We start from the raw sequence: 24,153 nt of genomic DNA on the forward strand, positions 1-24,153 counted from the left end.
TCAAAAATTAACTAAAAATTATGTGTAATGAAAAATTATGGAAAAATATCCATACACTAGATATTGGTGTGACAAATCTATATTTTAAAACTTATGATTTTCTTCTTGCTATAAAATATGTTATGCATTACAGAATAAATGTCACTTCTGAAAATACTTATTATTGTAAATGTTAAGTTATTAAAAGCTGCATAACAATATGGACAATTAATTTTTAATTATTTTTACAAAAATATATTTAGAATATATATGAAAAATATCACAAATCAGAGTAGTTTAATTCATCTTCAAATTCTTAATGATTTAGCTGCTATAAGTGTTAGAAAATAAAGATCTAGTGAAAAATGTTGATTTCCATGTCAAGTTTGGCCAAAAAGTGTAACCTAGTATTATGGTATCAATGAGTGGCCATGAGGATTTTGTTGGCATGTTGGCATTTGAAGTCAAAAAACCACTATGATAACTATGAAATCTCTTGTGTTTGAGTCTACTATATTAATGTATATGAAGTCAAGTTGGTTATGATATGGTTCTATGCTATGGTTCTATGGAGAGAAATATGGAGCCAAAGTTTTTCCATGTGTATTGTCTCCATTGCAAGGTGTGTGCTACTCAGTTCTATTACATTTATCCAATGGCTTGGTTGGGTTTAATGTTGCATGTATCTATCACTTATATCGATTGAAGTTTATATGCCAATATAAGTTGATGTTTATAGCCATTTCAAGGTCTTCTTAATGTGCCTCTTGCAGCATACTCTATTTGTGTCCATCTAGGTTGATGACCTAGCAAATATGTGGTATTGTCGGTGATCCTTTGTGAAACACAATCTTGCATATGAAGATGATATGTTATGAAATGTACCTAAGTATCACATTATGATACAGTAAGGGTTGTGATTTACATACTTGGAATAACCACCTTGTTGACATTCTAATTTATCTTAAACTTTTCTTAAACCCTATTTAAGGGTTTTAGATATCTCTCTTATAGTCGACAAATATGATTTACATTAATATGTGAAAGTAATGTGATTAAGATTATCCTCCTTCCTAACAAGTGTTTATGAAGGCACATGAAGTGGATTAATGATGCTCTATTCTTCTTTATCAATACTAACATAACAGCTCGATGAGGTTAACAAAGCAAGAAGTTATACAACCGGTTGATAATATGTTATGTATCAGGAAATGCAGTTGAAGAGTAGTCATTAATCATAGTCTTAGAGATATTTTTGTTAATATAGAATTTTATAAGAGTTTTTGGACTCTAACATAAAATGTTGATCAAGAACTCTGAAAGATATGCATACATGACAGTGTTCATTTTTTAAGCCCTCTGTTAAAAGAGATTATACTGATAAATATTGTTACAACTCTAATCCGAGTGTTCTTGGTGAATTTGAAATGTTAAAGTAGTGATACCTATCTTGCATCTATATTGGTTAAAAGAGAGTATGTAAAGTGAGAGAGTGAATTGTTTTGTATTGAAAAAAGAGGTCTATCTCTGTATCAAATTTGTTTTGTAGAATCAAGATGTCATTTGTATGTTAGTTAGACTTCAAACCTATGATGTTAGTGAGACATTGTTGTAATCAATGAGATTCCTCATAGTGAATGATTCATAAGTGGTTTTTCACCCTTTAAGGGGTTTCCACTTCTAAATTTTGTGTTGTTGTCTTGATGATCAGATTGTCTTTGTGCATTCTTTTGAAGATCATTTTTATTACATGATTCTTGTCTTGTCAAAATAAGGACAAACATTACTTTTTGATTCTTTTGTGTGAAAATTTATAACTACACCTCATTAATTAAAAAGGAAGTTTATATTACTTGTCATTGATTCACCCCCCCCCCCTTAGTGACACAAGTATTCCATCAAATGGTATTAGAAACAAGTGCCTTGTACTGGTCTAACAACCTAAGGTTGATCTTGTCTTTGGAATAGTACAAGAATGTCTTAGGAAGGTTACTCTACATCAAAAGCACCTATGTTTGATGGGACTGATTATGCCTTTTTGAAGTTAAGAATTCAAACCTACTTAATTTCCTTGGGAGTTGATGTGTAGGCCTCAGTTATCAATGGATACACTATGCCTAAAACCATACCCATTGATCCAAATGGCAAGAAATATTGTGAAACTGATTCTAAAGCTAAACATGCCATTTTGTGTGGGTTGTAAAAAGAAGTGTTTGTGAAGATTATGCATTTTAGTTATACCAAAGAAGTATGAGATAAAATAAATAACATTTACTATGGTAATGACAAGCTAAAGAAGTCTAAGATACAAAATCTTAGGGCAAAATTTGAAGGTATGAAAATGACTAATGAGGAAAAGGTTGCAGATTACTTTCTCAAAGTAGATGAAATAGTCAATGCCATTAGAGGTCTGGGAGAAACTATTGATGATAAGGATATTGTCAAAAAGGTGATGAGATCCCTCCCTTCTAAGTATGATTCTAAACGATTTATTATAGAAGAGCTTAAGGATTTAAATACATTGACAATGGATGATCTACATGGGACTCTTACTACTTTGTGATGAGAATTTGCAATGAAGAGTCTTCTCATAAAAAAAAGTGCATTCAAAATTGAGAAGAAAAATAATTAGATCAAGTTTGAATCTGAAAATGATGTAGAGGATGTAAACTTTGTTAAAAAAATTAAGAAGAGGTCAGTAAAATACAAAGGCAAAATTCCTTTCAAATGTTTTAACTATGGAAGAATAGGTCATTTTGCTGCTAAATGCCCTTATGATCATAGTGACAAAAAAAACATAGAGGCATCCTATAAAAGAAATCCCTTAAACACTAGAAGAAAGTTTTGTTTTAATAATAAGAAGAGTTAGTATGCCAAAGGTGATGTAGCTAACAGTAATTCTGAGTAATCTATTGATGGTGAGGAAGAAGTTCTATTCATGGCCACTGAGTACTATACAGAGAGTCAGGAGGATAATGGTATTGTTCTATCTAAACTTGATAGTGACAATGATGTTGATCTTGAATGTGAGCTGATTTGTATACTTAAAGAAGTCAAAAGATTAAAAAAGAAACTTTGTGAACAAAAAGATCAAGCAACAACCTTGACCAATAAAATTAGTGTTCTAGAACCATTAGTAACTGATTTGACAAGAAGGATGAGGAACATAAGAGAATTGAAGATGTAATTAAGACTAGACTATCAACCAAAAAGGAGTCTTGTCTAAAATTGGAAGCAGAGATAGTTGGTTTGAAAAAGAAACTTGAAAAAAATGATAATACTAGACTATAAGACATATTGAGAAAACAAAGAAAAGTTAAAATCATTTATGGTCTTGTGTTTGAAGATGGAAAAAGTTATAATGCCAATAATAATAAAACTTTATATGATATTTTCAAATCTGAATGTCAAGATGTAGAGACTGTGGGCTTAGAAAACAACAAAGAGTGTAGTTCAAAATCAGATTCTACAAACACACACAAGAATGCTACATTAGGCCTACAATCAAAGAATAGAAAATTCTTATCTAGATAATCATGGTTTGTCAAACCAATATATTCTTGTATATCTAAGTCACATTTCTTTGGTTACAAAGTTTCTAATTGCTAGTTAGCTCAAAGGAAGTCTTCATATTTTGATTATCAGAGTATGAGATGTTTTAATTATCATAAATTTGGTCATACTAATAGATATTGCATATTTACTCTTCAAGATTGGAAGAGGAAAAATGGAATTGAATCATCCAAGAAGAAATGTCCAAAATCTAATTTGGAAGTGAAAACTAAGAGTAAAGCTACCTAGAAACCTAAGGCAGTTACGAACATCAAGAGCTCAATGATAGTGCAAGTTGCTTTTCATTCCAAGAAGGAGGATATGTGGATTATTGATAGTGGCTTATCTCACCACATGACATGAGACACGACCAAATTTATGAAGCTTGAAAATTATGTAGGAGGATTTATCAAGTTTGGTGACAATTCTTCTATCCAGATCAAAGGTATTGAAAGATTGCTATCGAATGATAAGAATTGTATTCATTATGTCTATTATGTTGATGGTTTAAAACATAATCTCTTAAGAGTGAGCCAAATTTTTAACAATGGTTATGAAGTTTCTTTTCATTCTTAGGGTTGTGAAGTAAAAAAGAAATCAGGGAGACTTATTGCAGCATGCAAGAGAACCAAGGGTAATGTTTATCATTTACAAAATGTCTCTACTATGATAGTCATATTTGTCTTATGATTCAAACTGAAGAAAGTTGGCTATGGCACAAAAGGTTAGGACATCTAAAATTTGATAATCTTTTCAAGGTTAGCAAAAATTAGAATATAAGAGACATGCCTCCTATAAATAAACATGAAAACATAATCTATAAAGAGTGTCAGAATGGTAAGCAAAGCAGGGTTAGTTATAAAACAAAAGAACATGTGACTACTAAGCCTTTACAACTTGTTCACACTAACTTGTGTGGTCCTAGAAGGACAAGGTCTATAAATGGGGAAAGATATTTTATGCTTTTCATAGATGATTATATTAGAATGACATGGGAATCCTTTCTTAAACAATCTTTTTACAGGTTCAAAGTATTCAGCTAGATGGTTGAAAAAGAATCAAAGATGAAGATCAAATGCCTAAGATCAGATCAAGGAGTAGAATACACATCAAGTGAATTTAAGGAGTATTGTGAGTAGCACAGTATAAAAAGATGATATATTGATTCAAGGACACCTCAACAAAATGGGGTGACAAAAAGGAAGATCAAGATTGTTAAAGAGATGGCTAGGACAATGCTTGATGAGGAAAATATAGTTGATACTTATTGAAAGGAAGTTGTTCATATAGTTGTATAGATTCTAGATGGGATTAAACTAAGAGTAAAAACAAAATATACACCCTATGAGTTGTGGTATGGTAAACCTACCTCAATAAATTATTTTTGAATTTTTAGTAGAAAATGTTACATAAAGAAAGATGATACAAATTTGAGTAGTTTTGAGTCAAGGTGTGATGAAGGCATTTTTCTTGGTTATTTTTCTCATAGTAAGGCATACAGATGTTATAATAAAAGGTTAAAAATAATAGTTTAAAGTGCTAATCTTAAAGTTGATGAGAAGATACATGTTGACAGGAACATTCAGAATCTGAATCAGAAGTAGAGATGACCCCAAAGGAAGAAGAGAAGACTGATAAAATCCCAAAAGCCGCATCAAAACTAATAGCCGTAATGAAAACTCTACCAAAAGAAAAAACAACAATTGTATTTTAATATAATAAATATGTCTTAACCTCTATCTAGAGGTGTTTTAAGTCTGTGGTTCAAATCACATGGGTGTCTGATCAAGGATGTCCTGTTCAAGTCCCATGGATACCTATACCTATTATCTATTTGGTTCACAAAACTATTGGGGCAGTATCAGCTTGTTCAGGTCAAGAATTATTTTTCTTAAGAAAATTAGAGGCCCCATCATGCTATCTACTTTGATCCATTTAAATGATTCATTAGCTACATACTTGGCCATTACTAGTCATTAACAATGGAATCTGCAAGATGGAAAAAATTTGTTCATTTCATTCTTCATCTATGGCTGGCATATGTGCTAATTTACACTTTCATTATCGCCAGTCTATACACCAATGGACTAGATAGGTTGCAATGGCATAATAAACAAGCTACAAATGATCCTCATAGATGAGAATTCAATACTTCAATTATATATAATCTTCATAGATACCTTGGTGCATCCTAATGGCTAGAGGAGGAGGAGGAGGAGGAGGAGGAGGAGAAGAAGAAGAAGGAGAAGGAGAAGGAGAAGGAGTAGGAGTTGTGGTTGTCCCAATTTCTATAATCACAATAAAGTTTCAAGCTAGCAATCAATGGAAATCTATAATAGAACTTGAAAAAGAAGAAGTACTCCAAATTTACACAATCAAAAATTGATGAATACTAAGAGGGGGGGTGAATTAGTATGCCAAAAATATCTGCACTAAAACACTTACATAGTCTAAAGATAAATCAGTAAAGCAGTCTAATAGTTAGACCGGTTACCACACATGCAAACCAAAATGCGAATAAAGCATTCACTCACAAAAGCAATACAACCATAACACAAGATATTTGACGTGGAAACCCAACTGGGAAAAACCATGGTGAGATGGAACTCACAAGTCACTATCTGTAGAATAGAAACCAGACCGGTTAAGGTCTTACAATGTTCTTCACCAGAATAGATCCTATTAGGAATCTCAATCTCTGTTAGGAGATAAGTCTGATTAAAGACTACCTTATTAGAGGATTTTAGATTCACATGTGTGAACCACCTTGTTAGAGGATTTTACAAAGGCTTTGAGGCCTACCCGGTTAAGGGCTACAGACTTGTCAAAGATGTGAGTAATCAACAAGTGTTTGATCTATCTAATAGCACAAACTGCTTGGTTAGATCCAGTATTGCTCACAGCTAATGCATTCCAACATTACTTCAGTCTTCTCTCTCTCTCTCACAGTTACAACTTGATCTTCTTAGATAAGATCGTTCTCAACTTCCACCTTAAACCCTAGCTTGACATTAACCCTTTCAGTAACAACTTAAAACCCTAGACATGATGTCCTTTTAAAGGAATCTGATTTCATGTCGGTCCAATAGGATTACATTACAATTTCCTAGGTTCAATGAATCTAGACATACTCAGTAACACAACACAAGAAGAACTGTCAATGTGTCGGCACCATCAAACAATCGATGGATTGGTAACTCATCACAAAATGACGGTTGGTAACTCATCACAGAGTATTACCGATTCATACAAAATACTAATTGCTAGTTTGACAAAAATGAAGACTGGTAAGAATGTGTTGTGCCACTTTTCTCCCTCGTACCGCTTGTGATCTACGAACCGCTTGGGGTCAACATGTCGCTTCAGACCGGGAAACACATTCTGCAAAATCACCACTAGTCTAAAGACTAGTATACAACATACTAGTTGGAACAAATACCGGTTGAGCACAAGCTCATACATATAAAGGAGATCTCAATACAAGTGTGTGTCCATCAATGACAATCACAACATAAACAACAAAAATGCCAACAATCTCCCCCTTTGGCATTGATGGCAACACTTAGGAAAATAAAATTTTGACATCTAAGTGTTTTACAACAAAAACTTGCCATTAACAAAATTGCTCCCCCTAAGCATATACGCCATCCCTTAATCAACACAGTGTGTAGCAATTTTGCATACAGAGCATAATCATCAGAGCGTATAGTATATATCACAGCATATATCAAAATTTCAAAACAGATACTTCTCCCCCTGTGTCAGAAGATCAAAATTTTCAAACCAAAAACCAGATATACTTCTCCCCCTTTGCCAACAATGACAAAGTACTACTGAAAAAACCTTGTTTCCATATATATATATAAAAGTTTATAACAATAATGAATAATACTTGTCAAAAACTAATTTATAGTCCTGCAAAAATTGTTTCATGGATAGGGACCAGGACTCAAGTAGGGAGGTTGCCACTTCCTTCTCTATCTGCATCTAGGACACCTGTTCCTCCATGGCATCTACTATGCTTAGTTCCTGTGTGACTGTTAGGGCATCCAGGTTCAGATAACACTTCTGAAGAATTTGTAGTTATGGAAGTAATACTATTTGAAGCTCCTACAAATCCCTAGACCGTGTATTGATCTCTTGCTCCATCTTGGCTGACTGGATCTGGAACCGGTGAACAATTTGCCCATATGCTGCAAAGGAATCATAAGGAGTCTTGAATGTGCCCAAGTAGGATTGTAAGTCCATTTGAAGATGTTGCTTCTTGGCTAGCACACCATCATAGAACAAATGAGGTTGATAGATTTTGCTGAGTAGCAAGTTCCCCTCATCCAAGGCATTCCTTATGTCCTTTTGATCTTTCGATAGTTCAGTCCTAAGCTCATTCAACTTCTTCACTAGAGAAACATTAAGATCTTTATGGTGCTCTTTCTTTACATTGGCCTCTGCTGCTTCTTTCAGACTCTGCACCTGATCATCCACTATAGTACACAGAAGTTTGAGTTCTGCTAGTGATGATTCAGTGTCAGGAAGATTAGTACTGGGGATTAAACCGGTAAGTGTGTCTATAGCCACCTAAATAATATCTCGTTCCCTTTTCTTGTGAATGCCTTCAAGGGCTCTTGGGAAACCTTGATGCTCTGCATAAGCTCAGACTCACTTGTAGATTGGAGATCAATAGGACTTGAGATAGTAGCCGGTTTGGCTTGGCTCCCAGTTGCCTTAGGAGTCTCCATCTGTGTGCTCTTCATTGCTTCAATTGTCTTTTCTGCTTCTTCCTTCTTTTTCCTCTCCTTCTTTTCTTTCTCTTTCTCTTCTCTCTTTTTCTTCTCTTCCTCTTCCATCTTCTTTTTGGCTTCCTCTTCTTTCTGCTTCTACCTTCTTCTTTGCTTCCTCTTCCTTCTTCTTCTATGCTTCCTCTTCCTTCTTCTTTTGTTCTTCTTGTTCCTTCTTCTTCTTCTCTTCCTCTTCCTTCTTTCTCTTTTCTTCCTTATCCTCTTCTTCTTTCTTCTTCCTATCATCTTCTTGCTTCTTCTTTTCTTCATATTTTCATTTCTCTTCTTCCTCTTTTCTCTTCTCTTCCTCTTTCTTCTTTTTCTCATCTTCATCCCTCTTCTTTTTCTCTTCCTGGTCCTCAGCTTGTTCACCACCCTGATCAGCTTGTTGCCCTTGTTTAGTTCCCTCAGAAGGTATGTCCTGAGTGACATCTTCTACATCCAGGGCATCGACATCGATGGTGTTGATTGGTTCTTCCACCAGGTTTCCTTCTTCATCAAAGACCTCATCCGGTTTGGAAATAACTGGTTCCTTTTCCACTTGGAGGTTGGCCATTCATTCTTTGTGAGAGATGATAGCATGAGCCATATGCTGATGTGTATCTTTTTCAACATCATCAACTCTCCCCTCCAATAACTAGAGTCTTCTTCTCCTTGTGAAGAAGAGACCTTTATTTTGATCCAAGGCATCAAATAATTCTGAATTTGAGAGTTTGGGGAAGTACTGTGCAAAGACTTTCTCCCTAATCTCCTATTCCTTTTCAATGGCAATGCACCATTTATTATCTAATGCTTTAAATAATGAATCCAATGTCTGAGATTTAATCTCTGATGGTGACCAGTCATTTTTACATAAATAAAGAATGATTTCCTGTAGTACTTCATCTTTTTTGTCACTATTAAATTCATCATAATAATCTATTAAATCATGAAGTAACTTTCTCCTAATATTTTTTACTATTCTTTGACAATTTGTCAAAGGTTTGTATGAGGAGATGTCTATATTTACCAGTGCAGATGCTGCTGATTCATTCTTCTTCATCTTCTTTGTCTGTCTTGCCTTCTTTGGCTGTTCATTAGACTCGGTTTCTTCGGAGTTCGATTCATTTGCCTTAGTCTTCCTCTTTCTTTCGAAGACTTTTTTCGATGTGACCTTCGGTTTCTTCTTTGCCGGTGACCGCTTGGTCACTCTTGGAGTTGCAGTGGTAGCCGGTGCCAATGCTGCAGGCACTGCCTTAGCTTTCTTAGCTACCGGTTCTTTTCCCTTCTTCACCGATGGTTCTTCAACTGGTGCAATCCTCTCCAAGTAGGTTCTGATCCTCTTAGCCTTTGGATCAAGAGGTGAGGCAATAAGGGTTGAGGCATACCCTTCCAGCATGTCAAACATAACTTCATAGCCCATAGGCTCCACTTCCTCCATTCTAGGCTCAACAACCTCCATTAAACATTTGTCCACCTGAATAGTGAAATAGATGTCATCTTCGTATTTCTTCACTATGTCACCTGAGATTCTTACCCTCTGACTCATCTTTCTTCTGAACTCATCAAAATATTTGTTCAATACCTCAGGGTAGCCGGTTCCAATGGCTTGTACACTTTCCTTTATCTACTTGGTTACCAGTTGGTCAGGGGACCACTGGACATCTCCTACGCCCAGAAAGTAGCCTTGGAAATAAAAGAACAACCCTACTAGTAGTTGTCCAAACTTAAACCTCAGTGTGTTGTCTTGTTTGATTGCCTTAAGATTTAACAGGAGTTGCCTCTACATACCGGTGCATAAGTCGAAAGATGCATCCTCTTTTATCATTCAATAAGCGACATTTACCACTGTAGCAGATATAGAATTAATCTTGCCAGCTGAAAACATTCTGTATCCTATCACCATGCAGACATATTTCACCAGATCATCCTTGATAGGATTGACTATCATACCCCGTGAATCACTTGTTGAACCAATGAGCTTGGTCATTTCCATTTTGCTCACTTTTCTCAGGGCTGGCACTTCCCCTGTGTTGCAGAAACCGGTGACTGCATGAATTGCCTGAGGCGTGATATCATGTGTCCTCTCTAGGTACATCTTGTCACCATGGACTCTGCTCAAAATATTTTGATATGATCCTCCATAAAATCTTCCTGAAAATATACTGCATTGTGGAATTTCTTCTTCTCTATGACACTAAATTCTGGTTTGATCTTTTTGTCCTTGCCGCAAAATAGACCTAACTAAGTGTGAATGGCTAAAGACCCTTGGTCTTCTATTTTGCAATCAATATAATCATAAATTCCTTCTTTGACTATGACTCTAGCCGGAACTTGTGACAAAGCATTATATTTGGACTTCCTCTGAATAAAACTTTTCGACTCAATTGATGTACTCGAACTGGTATCTGATGCAGAAGCCATTGAAGAGTATTTCAAGAACACGAAAAATATCTTTCAGATGCAAATTTAGGGCTTCCTAATTCTACTTCACTTCACTCTCCGTCGGATGCCAAATTATCGCTTTGTGTTTTCCACTACCGCTTGCAAACTAGATTTGCATCTCTTTCAAGGTTGTCCAATTTCTTGAAATCTAAGCTCAAATCACCTTTTCTTTTCTCTTCACTTGAAAACTTTTCTTCGCTCAAAAACAGATAGTGAGAATGATTTGAAAAATGCATTTATACATGTCTCTCACCTACCGTCATTAATGCTCCTCTATTAGGGCATAAACCCTAATTTGCCTTTTTACCATTTTCAGTCTTCTGCTAAGCGACTGGTATCTCATACCAATTAAGGTCTTTTATCGGTGTCAACTGGGGGTTCGAAAGCATTTCGCCATTTGCTCCCCCTAAGCCTTTAAGGCTTAGTTTGTCGGTTCTGATATTTCCACACTAGGTGCAGAAACCGGTTCCTCTTTCGACATTATTGGTTTCTTCCTCCATGTTTTCTTCATGTCCCCTTGAAATTTTTCAACATCAATTTCTCCTTCCTGAGTGACCGGTATATCATCAGATATACTTTTTCTACTTTTGCAGAATCTTGCAATGTGACCTGGTTTGTTGCAGTGATAGCAAACAAGTCCAGGTGCTCTCCAAGGTCCATTGTACATGTTTCCATTCTTCCTTCTGCATGTTGCAGCAGTGTGACCATGACCATGACAAATCATACAACTTTCTCTCCATCCGGTTGCCGCTTGATGGTCACCGCTTCTTGACTGATGATTGAAGACATTAAACCAGTTGTGGTTCCGGTTCATAAAAGATTCAGGACTAGTTCCTTGGGTCCTCTGAGGATATCTTCCAATGTTATCCATTACAGACCTGCATTCAAATGCTCTATGCCCAGACTTGTTGCATGCATAACAGTGACCATTAAACTTATTTGATCTAGGTACATTGTTGATAAAGTAAGGAAAATTATTGTAGGCTTTGCTCCTACATACATTGGCAGTGTGTCCTTCTTTAAGACAGTTAAAGAAAACAGGTTTGAATTTTTGCTTACCTTTTATTTTGAGTGTCGGTTGCTTCTTTGATGCTTCAGCATTTGTTCCTGAGGATTCTCCTTCCTCATGTCCAGAAAAACCAAGACCATTGGTATTCTTTGCTGGTCTAGATGACTCAAGCTTTTGCTCTAGCTTAACAGTACTTTTGTCAAACTTAGCAAGTATTCCCTTTGACTCAAAGAGTTCTTTGGAAATAGTAGTGTTTGTCTCCATTAGACTTGCATTTTCTGAGATGGCTATGTTCAGTTCTCCTTGCATGTCTTCTTTTTCCATTCTGCTCTCATGGAGGTGAGCAGTTAGTGCACTAATCTCTTGTTTCAACTTAGAGATCTCATGATCTCTATCCTTTATCCAATCTTCAGCTTTTCTTCGGTTCACAAGCTCTTGACTAAACCTAATAGTCAGTCCTTCCAACTCCTTTCTTAGATTGGAGTTTGAATCATTCAGCTTATTTACTTCAGCAATCATGGCTTCCATGTTAGCTTCATCTTCAGAACTACTTTCAGATAGTTCCATCAGCTTTTTTGCATGTTCTCTCCTTTTTGCTTGAGATGCCTTGTATTTGACCATAAGATCATCATAGGCTTGCTTAGACTTAGTGAGCCATTGAGTAAGTTCCCTCATGGTGTATTCCCCCATATCTCTTTCCAAGTGGTTAAACTTATAGAAAGGTAGGCTCTGATACCAATTGATGAATACTAAGAGGGGGGGGTGAATTAGTATGCCAAAAATCTCTGCACTAAAACACTTACATAGTCTAAAGATAAACTGATAAAGCAGTCTAACAGTCAGACTGGTTACCACACATGCAAACTAAAATGCGAATAAAGCATTCACCCACAAAAGCAATACAACCATAACACAAGATATTTGACATGGAAACCCAACTGGGAAAAACCACGGTGAGGTGGAACTCACAAGTCACTATCTGCAGAATAGAAACCAGACCGGTTAAGGTTAGACCGATTAAGGTCTTACAATGTTCTTCACCAGAACAAATCCTGTTAGGAATCTCAATCTCTGTTAGGAGATAAGTCTGATCAAAGACTACCTTGTTAGAGGATTTTAGACTCACATTTGTGAAGCACCTTGTTAGAGGATTTTACAAAGGCTTTGAGGCCTACCCAGTTAAGGGCTACAGACTTGTCAAAGATGTGAGTAATCAACAATTGTTTGATCTATCTAATAGCACAAACTGCTTGGTTAGATCCAGTATTGCTCATAGCTAATGCATTCCAGCATTACTTCAGTCTTCTCTCTCTCTCTCACAGTTACAACTTGATCTTCTCAGATAAGATCATTCTCAACTTCCACCTTAAACCCTAGCTCTACATTAACCCTTTCAGCAACAACTTAAAACCCTAGACATGATGTCCTTTTAAAGGAATCTGATTTCATGTCGGTCCAATAGGATTACATTACAATTTCCTAGGTTCAATGAATCTAGACATACTCAGTAACATGACACAAGAAGCACTGTCAATGTGTCGGCACCGTCAAACAATCGATGGATTGGTAACTCATCACAAAATGTCGGTTAGTAACTCATCACAGAGTATTACCGGTTCATACAAAATACCGGTTGCCAGTTTGACAAAAATGAAGACTAGTAAGAATGTGTTGTGCTACTTTGCTCCCTCTCACCGCTTGTGATCTATGAACCACTTGGGGTCGACATGCCACTTCAGACCAGGAAACACATTTTGCAAAATCATCACTAGTCTAAAGACTAGTATACAACATACCGGTTGGAACAAATACCGATTGAGCACAAGCTCATACATATAAAGGGGATCTCAATACAAGTGTGTGTCCATCAATGACAATCACAACATAAACAACAAAAAGCCAACAAAAACCACATTGAGTAAGAAAGAAAACACTTCTCCTAGTGCTTCTATAGGAATTTTGATAAATTTGTAAGATAACAATCATTACAAGGCTACAACACAACCATTTAACATACACAAGAAACTTTGGAGTGCATGCACATCATCCCATTCAACCACCTTGATGCCTTGAAGGTGTTTTGTTGCTTTAATTAAAAGGTAGATTGGATAACTAAGTGAAAAACATTAGCATATAAAAAATTAAAAAGTGAAAGATTCCATAAATCAAATATAGGGGAGAGGACCTAGTAGTTGAGTATGTTCTAATAGTTGTGATAGCATTTGTTGATTTAATGCCTAATATTTTTAATGCTATATAGCACTCTAGTACTTGTTACTTTAAAGTTGTTAGTGTTAAGCATGAGTACTCATAATTAAATGAAATGTATTCTTTAGATCTTAAAAGCAAGACATTTCTATCTTGTCGTCAAGATGCACCATGGCATCCATAGCTAGATGCTACATAGCTTAAGTTTTGAATTATCATTGATGAGCATTGATGTTAATTTTTTGAGGCAATGGCATAGTAAACAAGCTAGAAATTATCCTCATAGATGAGAATTCAATACTTCAATTATATGGCATCTTCATGGATACCTTGGTGCATCCTAATGGATAGATAATCATTTCCCAAAATTAATGTGCATGTTGACACATAAATTTTTTATCTTTGCTCCATATTAACATAAAAATTGATGACTATAAAATTGGCTTTTAGAGTAACAAGTAGGAGGAAGTTTTTGCATTGTATCAAATTATGATAAATATTTCAAGACTTAACTAAAATTTTGAGTGAAACTCATTGATTCATATTTTACAAGTAATGATTCATTTAAGGACATCTCACATAACTAGTTGCTCACATAAGCCCATTCCTCATGAAGAATGAATGGTCCACTTAGTACTCATTGCATCTAGGTAATTCTCACATGGGTAAAGCACTAGAATTTCCCAAGAGGTCACACATCCCAATACTACAACTCAAACATGCTTAACCATGAATTTTCCTTTAAGATCAAGTCTGCGTAGCTTGCTATATGATTCATAAATAAAATATTAATTGTTGTGCCTTATGATCCATTCATTATAGAGGCCCATTAGTTCATCCATAGGAAAGTAAGGATGTTTTTCATTTCTTGTTAAATTATGATAATTTTATCACAATTCAAGTACATAATTTTTAAGTGAAAATCACATAGCAAAAGAGAAAATTGGATCTATTTGTTGAGCATTTCATGAACCAGTGTGAGAAACTAGTCATGTGAGATTTCCTTATGTGAATCATTACTTGTAAAATATGAATCAATGAGTTTCACTCAAAATTTTAGTTAAGTATTCAAATATTTATCATAATTTGATACAATGCAAAAAATTCCTCCTACTTGTTAGTCTAAAATCCAATTTTATAGTCATCAATTTTTATGTTAATATGGAGCAAAGATAATTTTTTATGTGTCTTTGTTGGTATTTTGGATATGTTGATATGGTTTTGTCATTGATGTCAACACTTATTAACTCGGACACTTGGAGAATTGGCAATGTTCACCGGCAAGCAAGTGACTTATGCATAGTCATCGGTATCTGGTTCACTGACAGGATATATTGTTCACTAGCACTTGGAATGACATGGAAAATACTTTGCTATGTCGAAGACATCATTTGGACACTTTGTCTTGAAGATTTGTTCATTGGTATATTCATGTTTGCATATTTGTTGTTACTGGCAAATAGGTCCAGGATAAGAACTGATAGGATTATCTATTCCAGACCAGCACGACATGCTATGGAGATGATTTATTAATGTTGTAAATGCATTAAGCTGACATGTTGAATTGGATATTGAATCGGTTATTGTTTTACTTGTAAATTATTTTATTAATATCTTTTGTAAAGCCGACCTATACATTTTGGTCCTAGGCTTCGGTATATATGTAAGATCTTATTTGATCGAAGTTGGAAGTGAGGAATGTGAATGAAATAAGGTATCTGCAAGAATAAGTAGAGCTATACATGCAAACATCATTTGAAGGTAGAAGGAAGGTTTTGTGAAGACATATCAGAACTGAATCGGTACTGAATCCAACATATGAAGATGCTATTTTGAGTAGTACATCATTATTGGATTTAACCATCCAATTGTAGTCAGTGTGACTCCTATTTGTGTTTGAGCAGTGAGCTATAAGCGCTTGGCCTTTCTGCATGTGCAGACCCCCTATTGTATACACATACTATTTGCAGTAGTATCATCTGATTGTAGGTAAGGTTTTCCACCATGGTTTTTCCCCTTACAGGGTTTCAACGTACAAATACTGGTGTTAAGTGTTGTGGATGTTATTGTCTTTCTATTTCATGCATTAATCTTTACCGGTACTGCAATTAACTGATAAACTGTCTACCGACATTAACTTTGGTTTACCAGTATTAAGCATTAAGTTTGGTTAAGTTGTTTTTGGTTTGAATTTATTAGACAACTGATTCACCCCCCCCCCCCCCCTTAGTTGTCTCTGGGACCTAACAATTCATATCAAAGCTTAGTCCCCTTTTTGTAGAAGTTTAACAACTTGAGGAGATCCAATGTCTTCTAACTATTTTAGGAAGGACAGTCCTAAACTTGATGGAACCAACTATGGCATATGGAAGATTAGGATGGAGACACATCTGAATTGGATTGGAAAGGACATCTGGGAAGTTACAAAGAATGGCTATACTGCTCCTACTCCCGGTCAACCTAATCCACCAACCTTAGGAAAAGATGAGGAAAATGATTGCAAAGCAAGAGAAGCACTTTTGAGCGCATTATCAGATCAGCAAATCATGGGATTATCAGATAGATCTACTACTAAAGCTATTTGGGACCATTTGGAAACATTGAATGAAGGAGATTCCATAGTCAAAATTGTAAAACTTGAAAGCTTCCAGGTCAGGTATGAAAATCTAAAAATGGAACAAGATGAAAGGATTTCTGCTTTTATGGAAAGAGTAAATGAAATTGTTTTGGGTATTAAATGGTGTGGAGGAACCTTAAGTGAAGATGAAATTATTTCAAAAGTTTTAAGAGGATTGCCACTGGCATACAAAATGAAACTTATTTCTATAAATGAGTTAAGAACAATGCCTAATACATCAGTAACTAGAGACACATTGATTGGAAAACATTCAACTTTTGAAATTGAGGAATTTGGTCATGTTGCTACTATAAAGACAGATTTAGCTTTTAAGGCATCAACATCATCTACATCATCATTTGACAAGTCTAATTGGAAATCCTTTTATGCAAGAGAACTTGAAGAAAGAAGGAGAGAAAATGAAGAACTTGAAGCACTATTTGCAAGGAAAATGCCTAAAGGTCCAATTGGAAGTAAGTATGAAGGTAAAGCACCTTTTAAATGTTTTAACTATAATAAGATTGGTCATATAGCTTCAAGATGCCCTGATAGACATGCAACATTGAAAGAAGAAGCTAGAAGAACATACAAGCCTAACCCTGAATATCAGAGATACAGATTTAAGAAGAGTAAAGACAAGTCTTGTTATCTTGATGATGAAGGAATCACTGATGATTTTGATGAGGATCTGGAAAACAATGGATGGGTCTTTGTGGCCTGCTAAAATTGAAGTTAAGGATGAATGGATAATTGATTTAGGATGTTCACATCATATGACTGGTGATAAAAGTAAATTTTTGACTTTCCAGGAGTATAATGGAGGTCTAGTAAGATTTGGAGACGATAAAGCTTGTTTGATCAAAGGAAAAGGTACTATATCTCTTTATGGTAAGCATAATATCGACAATGCTTACTATGTTGATGGTTTAAAGAATAATCTTTTGAGTGTTGGTCAATTACTTGAAAAAGGATTTCAATTACAATTCAAGAATAGGAAATACAAAATTATGAACAAAACTGGTCTAGAAATTGCAACCGGTAATCAAACTAGAGGTAATATCTTTCATTTGAATAACAATGAAAAGACATGCTTGATTGCACATATTGATGAAAGTTGGCTATGGCATAAGAGACTTTGTCATGTAAATTTTGATGGCATTGTGAAAATCAATACAACTAAAGCAGTTAGAGACTTACCTAAGATTGTTAAGCCTCACAATCCGATATGTAAGGAATGTCAATTTGGAAAACAAGTTAGAGCATCTTTTAAAAGTATTCCAGAAAAATTCAATAATGCTCTTGACTTAATTCATACTGATTTATGTGGTCTAGCTAGAACTAAAATCTTACAAGGTGATAGATATGTCATGCTAATCATTGATGACTATTCTAGAATGTGTTGGGTTACTTTTCTCCGAGAAAAATCAGAAGCACTTGGGAAATTCAATCTATTCAAGGCAATGGTAGAGAATGAAATCGGTAAGAAAATCAAATGTCTGACATCAAATCAAGGAGGTGAATTTACATCTAAGGAATTTAATACATTTTGTGAAGTAAATGTAATCAAAAGACAGTTATCAGCACCCCGGACACCCCAACAGAATGGAGTTGTACAAATAAAAAATAGAACTATCTTGGATGTAGCTAGAAGTATGTTATCAGAAGCAAATCTACCACATGTATATTGGAGAGAGGTAGTAAGCACAACAATCTACACATTCAATAAAGTTCACATCAAAGGTGAAACAGGTAAGACGCCTCATGAACTATGGTTTGGTATTACTCCTACTCTTAAATATTGCAAAATATTTGGAAGTAAATGTTATATTAGAAGAGATGAGTATATTGGCAAATTTGATCCTAGAAGTGATGAAGGAATATTTCTTGGTTATTCATCTAAGAGCAAGGCATATAGATGTTTTAACAAGAGATTGCAGAAAATTGTTGAGAGTACAAATGTGAAAATTGATGAACAATTTAGAGGAACTTCAAGGTATATAGACTCTGAATCGGCGACAGAGATACTGACAAATGAACCTACATTAAACACACTGGTACAGAATGAAAATCTAGTTACACTGGTATCATCTAAAAATTCCACTATAATTGAAGAACAACAGCAAACAAAGACACCCCGGTATATAAGATTAAACCACTCTAAAGATCAGATAATTGGGAACAAATATCAAGGAGTTATGACAAGAGGAAGACTAGCAAATGAAGAGGTATGTCTTATTTCTCAAATTGAACCAACATCAATTAATGAGGCATGTGCAGATAAACACTAGATTAAAGCTATGGAAGAAGAATTAGAACAAATTGAAAAGAATAACACATGGACATTAGTTCCCCGGCCTAAAGACAAAAATGTAATTGGAACAAAATGGGTATTTAGAAACAAACTTAATGAAGATGGTAAGGTAATCAGAAACAAATAAAGAATAGTGTGTAAGGGATATTCACAGAAAGAAGGAATTGATTACAATGAAACCTTTGCACCGATAGCTATAATTGAGGCAGTCAAATTATTCTTGGCTTTTGAGGCACACAAGAACTACAAAGTATATCAAATGGATGTTAAATGTGCATTTCTGAATGGAGATCTTGAAGAAGAAGTTTACATTGAGAAACCTGATGGATTTTCTTTGACAGATAACAAAGATATGGTTTGCAGGTTAAGGAAAGCTTTGTATGGGTTGAAGCAAGCTCCAAGAGCTTGGTATGCTAGATTAGATAAATACCTTTTGAAGATTGGTTTTTCTAAAGGTAATGCTGACAACAACCTATACTATAAAGTGAATAATGATGACACCTTGGTTATAGAAGTTTTTGTTGATGATATAATCTTTGGAGGAGAAGATGAATTATGTAAAGACTTTTCTATTCAAATGCAGAAAGAATTTGAAATGTCTATGATTGGAGAGATAAAATTCTTGTTAGGATTTCAAATTTCACAGACTGATAAAGGTATATTCTTGAGTCAATCTAAGTACTTGAAGGAGTTACTAAATAAATTTGGCATGGAAAACTCTAAACCGATAAGCACACCTATGACTGCAAATGACAAATTATCATTAAGGGATGAATCTACACCTGTTAATCCGACTAGGTACAAATCTATGATAGGAGGTCTATTGTATTTGACACAAACAAGACCTGATATTATGAATGTAGTATTTATTGTTTCAAGATTTCAGAGTAATCCTAAAAAAATCATGAATCAACAGTAAAAAGGATTTCTGGTACTTACAAGGCACCACAAATCTTGGCCTATGGTATCCTAGAGATGAAAACTTTGAATTATGTGCATACACAGATCAAAATTGGGCAAGAGATGTAGATGATAGAAAAAGCACCACCGACGGAGCATTTTTTCTTGGAAGCAGATTAATTTCTTGCTTGAGTAAGAAACAAAGTTGCACATCTTTATCAACAACAGAATCAGAATATGTTGCAGCAACAACTAACTATACACAGGTATTATGGCTTAAGAAAATGTGGAAGGACATAAAGGTAAAATGCAAAGAACCTATAACTATCTATTGTGATAATATAGTAGTAATTGATATATCTAAGAATTTGGTACTACATTCTAAAACTAAACATGTCTCTATCAAACTAAATTTTCTAAAAGAGAATGTTGAAGCAAAAGAAGTAAAACTAGTTTATGTGAATACTAAAGAGCAGATTGCAGATATTTTCACTAAGCCTTTGCCTACGGAGACCTTTGAATATCTTAGAGATCATCTTGGGGTCATACCCCCACTGATAGAGACTTAGATAGTTGATGTTTGTCATCAACCAGCAGAACTAATAGAGAAATTTTTAACTCTGGCTTTGATGAGGAGAGCTACTTCTCAGAGGGAGTAGTTGGTATACTGAATAAGTTGGTATTTTGTATTTGAACCTAGTTTTTGTATTGCTTTGGTATTTGATGTCAAAGGGGGAGAGATTGATATGGAAAAACACATGTTACTCCTAGGGGGAGAGACTTTATCCCTTGGGGAGAGATTGTTATTTTGGGAGAGATTGATTACTCTCTGTACCTGAATTTTGATTTTTGGTTATGATCTCTTTGGGAGATTGTTGGTTTTTGGTATTTGGCATTTCTATTTTGGCACTTTGATGGTTTTTCCATCTTGTGTTGCCATGAATTCCAAAGGGGGAGATTGTTGTTATTTTGGATATGTTGATATGGTTTTTTCATTGATGTCAACACTTATTAACTCTCGCACTTGGAGAACTGGCAATGTTCATCGGCAAGCAAGTGACTTATGCACAGTCACCAGTATCTGGTTCACCAGTAGGATATATTATTCACCAACACTTGGAATGACATGGAAAATACTTTTCTATGTCGAAGACATCGTTTGGACACTTTGTCTTGAAGATTTGTTCATTGGTATATTCGTGTTTTCATATTTGCTGTTACCGACAGGATTATCTATTCCAGATCAGCATGACATGCTATGGAGATGATTTATTAATGTTATAAATGCATTAAACCGGCATGTTGAATCAGATATTGAATTAGTTATTGTTTTACTTGTAAATTGTTTTATTAATATCTTTTGTAAAGCCGACCTATACATTTTGGTCCTAAGCTTCGATATATATGTAAGATCTTATTTGATTGAAGTTGGAAGTGAGGAATGTGAATGAAATAAGGTATATGTGAGAATAAGCAGAGCTATACATGTAGACATCATTTGAAGGTAGAAGGAAGGTTTTGTGAAGACATATCAGAACTAAACTGGTGCTAAATCCAATATATGAAGATGCTATTTTGAGCAATACATCATTATTGGATTTAACCATCCAATTGTAGTCAGTGTGACTCCTATTTGTGTTTGAGCAGTGATCTCTAGGCGCTTGGCCTTTCTGCATGTGCAGACCCCCTATTGTATACACATACTATCTGCAGTAGTATCATCTGATTGTGGGTAAGGTTTCCCACTATAGTTTTTCCACTTATAGGGTTTCCACATACAAATACTGGTGTTATGTGTTGTGGATGTTATTGTCTTTTTGTTTCATGCATTAATCTTTACCGGTACTACAATTAACTGATAAATTGTCTACTGACATTAACTTTGGTTTACCGGTATTAAGCATTAAGTTTTGTTAAGTTGTTTTTGGTTTGAATTTATTAGACAACTAATTCACCCCCCACCACCCCCCCCCCTTCTCATTTGTCTCTGGGACCTAACAGTCTTAACATGCACATTAATTTTGGGAAATGACTATCTAGCCATTAGGATGCACCAAGGTATCCATGAAGATGTCATATAATTGAATTATTGAATTCTCATCTATGAGGATCATTTGTAGCTTGTTTACTATGCCATTTCCTCAAAAAATTAACATCAATTCTTATCAATGATAATTCAAAACTTAAGCTATGTAGCATCTAGCTATGGATGCCATGGTGCATCTTGATGGCAAGATAATAATGTCTTTCTTTTGTATACATTTCATTTAATTATGAGTACTCATGTTTAACACTAACAACTTTAAAGTAAAAAATACTAGTTCTATATAGTATTAAAAATATTAAGTATTAAATCAACAAATGCTATCACAACTATTGGAACATACTCAACTACTAGGTCCTCTCCCCTTAGGACCCCTATATTTGGTTTATGGAATCCTTCACTTTTTAATTTTTTATATGCTAATATTTTGTACTTAGTGTATGCTCAGGAGTGTGGAATCTATAAAAGAGAATCAAACATCAAACACACACATGAAACATTATGTTAGTGTTAAAAATTAAAATAGAAACTAAACTAAGTTAGCTTCAAAATCAAGAACCCCAAGCACATCTCATGTTCCTCTATATCAAGGATCTTCAAGATTCAAGGTGACTCTCACTTGGAAGAGCACTTGATCTTTTAGATGTCAACCTAAAGAATGAGATTGAAGGATATGCCAAGATCAAAATGAATGCAACTAAGATCCTAGCTAGATGATAAAATGCTATGAAAAGATGAAATGCAAGATGGAATGCAAGATATGAGATTAATATTGATTCCAAATTGAAAGCTTAGGTGTGATAATTAAATTAACATGGAGATTGTGATGAAATTGATATACAATGGCTATGAATTAAGCTAGCATGAAAATGGGATTAGCATGATACTATCAACATGATGAAAGCTAAACTAGCATGCAACTAAGATGATCTAAGTGCTTGAAGATGACAAATTGAGCTACTTGATAGCCTGCAAAATGACTATAAGTTTGATACACAATATGATGGATCCTAAGATTGAAGAAATGGGCTCTATTTATAGAGAAAATAGAGAAATGTGTTCGCATATGTGCAAGAGCTTGATTACATGATGATATTGTATGTTGTAATTGATGTCAATATGCTGAAGTATGAACCGGTATATTGAAGCAAGCAAACTGACAAGAGAACCGGTATGATACTGTGAACCGGTATGTTGGAATGAGAACCGGTATATGGGAAGTTTTGTATCGGGTTTTCATTTGGCATGACTACCTCTTGGTAGTCTCAGCTTCAGGGTTTCCGGTTGATGCATTCCAAGCCTGTGTGATTCGACCGATGATATCTTGTGATGAGTTAGCATTGTAATGAAGATCAAATTATGTTGCCATGTCAACCTTGTACGCGTGAAGGATTCCCTTGAGGATCTTGCATGGAGATTGATCCTATCTACCTTGGGAATGTGTGAAGTCTCTGTAAAGGGTGGAGAGCGCGTGATGGGTTATCAACTTCCTGAAGCGACAAAGAATGAACGTTGGAGAACATCTTGAGATCTGTGCAAGACTATTGTATTCAATGTAGTATGATTAACGGTCAGGATTGAACTAACTGAATTGTTAAACCTAAATGTTTAGGGTTTAGGGTTTATGATACCGACCTATCTATTTCCTATAAGGTTGATGATGTTTTTCATTTTGAAGTTGTTGGGAAATGCTATGTGTGTATCCAAGTGAAGAGATACTTGATTCTTTCTAGACCAGAGAAGTGTGTTGATACCTGCAGAGTGTGATTGCAGAAGCAAAGGAGCTAAAGAGGATTTGCCTGGGCATTGTGTTGTTATCAGATCAGTGTATTACCTATTGACTTCTAACCATTTTAGCAGTTGGAAAATCCCTTAACTGGGTAGCTTTAATAGGCTTTTGTGTAAATCCTTTAACAGGGTGACTCAATTCAATGAGTTCTTCAAATCCTCTTGCGAGGTAACCTTTAACAGGGTTCTAACCTTTAACCGGGTATTTACCCATCCCTTAACTGGGTGATCCCTAGTAGGATCAGTTCCTAGCAGAACCTATTATAAAATTATTTAATTGAACTAGGCTCCTAACAGAGGGGACTTCAGAAGAGTTCAAAAAATAGCTTCTGGGTATTCATCCCCACCATGGTTTTTCCCAGTTGGGTTTCCACGTGAAAAATCAGTGTGTCATGTGTGATGCTTTTCATGTGATGGTTTAGTGTTTTATGTTAAGTGGTAATGCAAGTTGATTCAATGGTTATAAGTATTTCTAATGTATTACTTGCTTAAGCATTTGGGTGAAGTTGTGATAAGGTATTAGGTCTTGAATTGATCTAGGTGTTA

Source organism: Cryptomeria japonica, chromosome 1, assembly GCF_030272615.1.
Source record: "Cryptomeria japonica chromosome 1, Sugi_1.0, whole genome shotgun sequence".
NCBI lineage: Eukaryota > Viridiplantae > Streptophyta > Pinopsida > Cupressales > Cupressaceae > Cryptomeria > Cryptomeria japonica.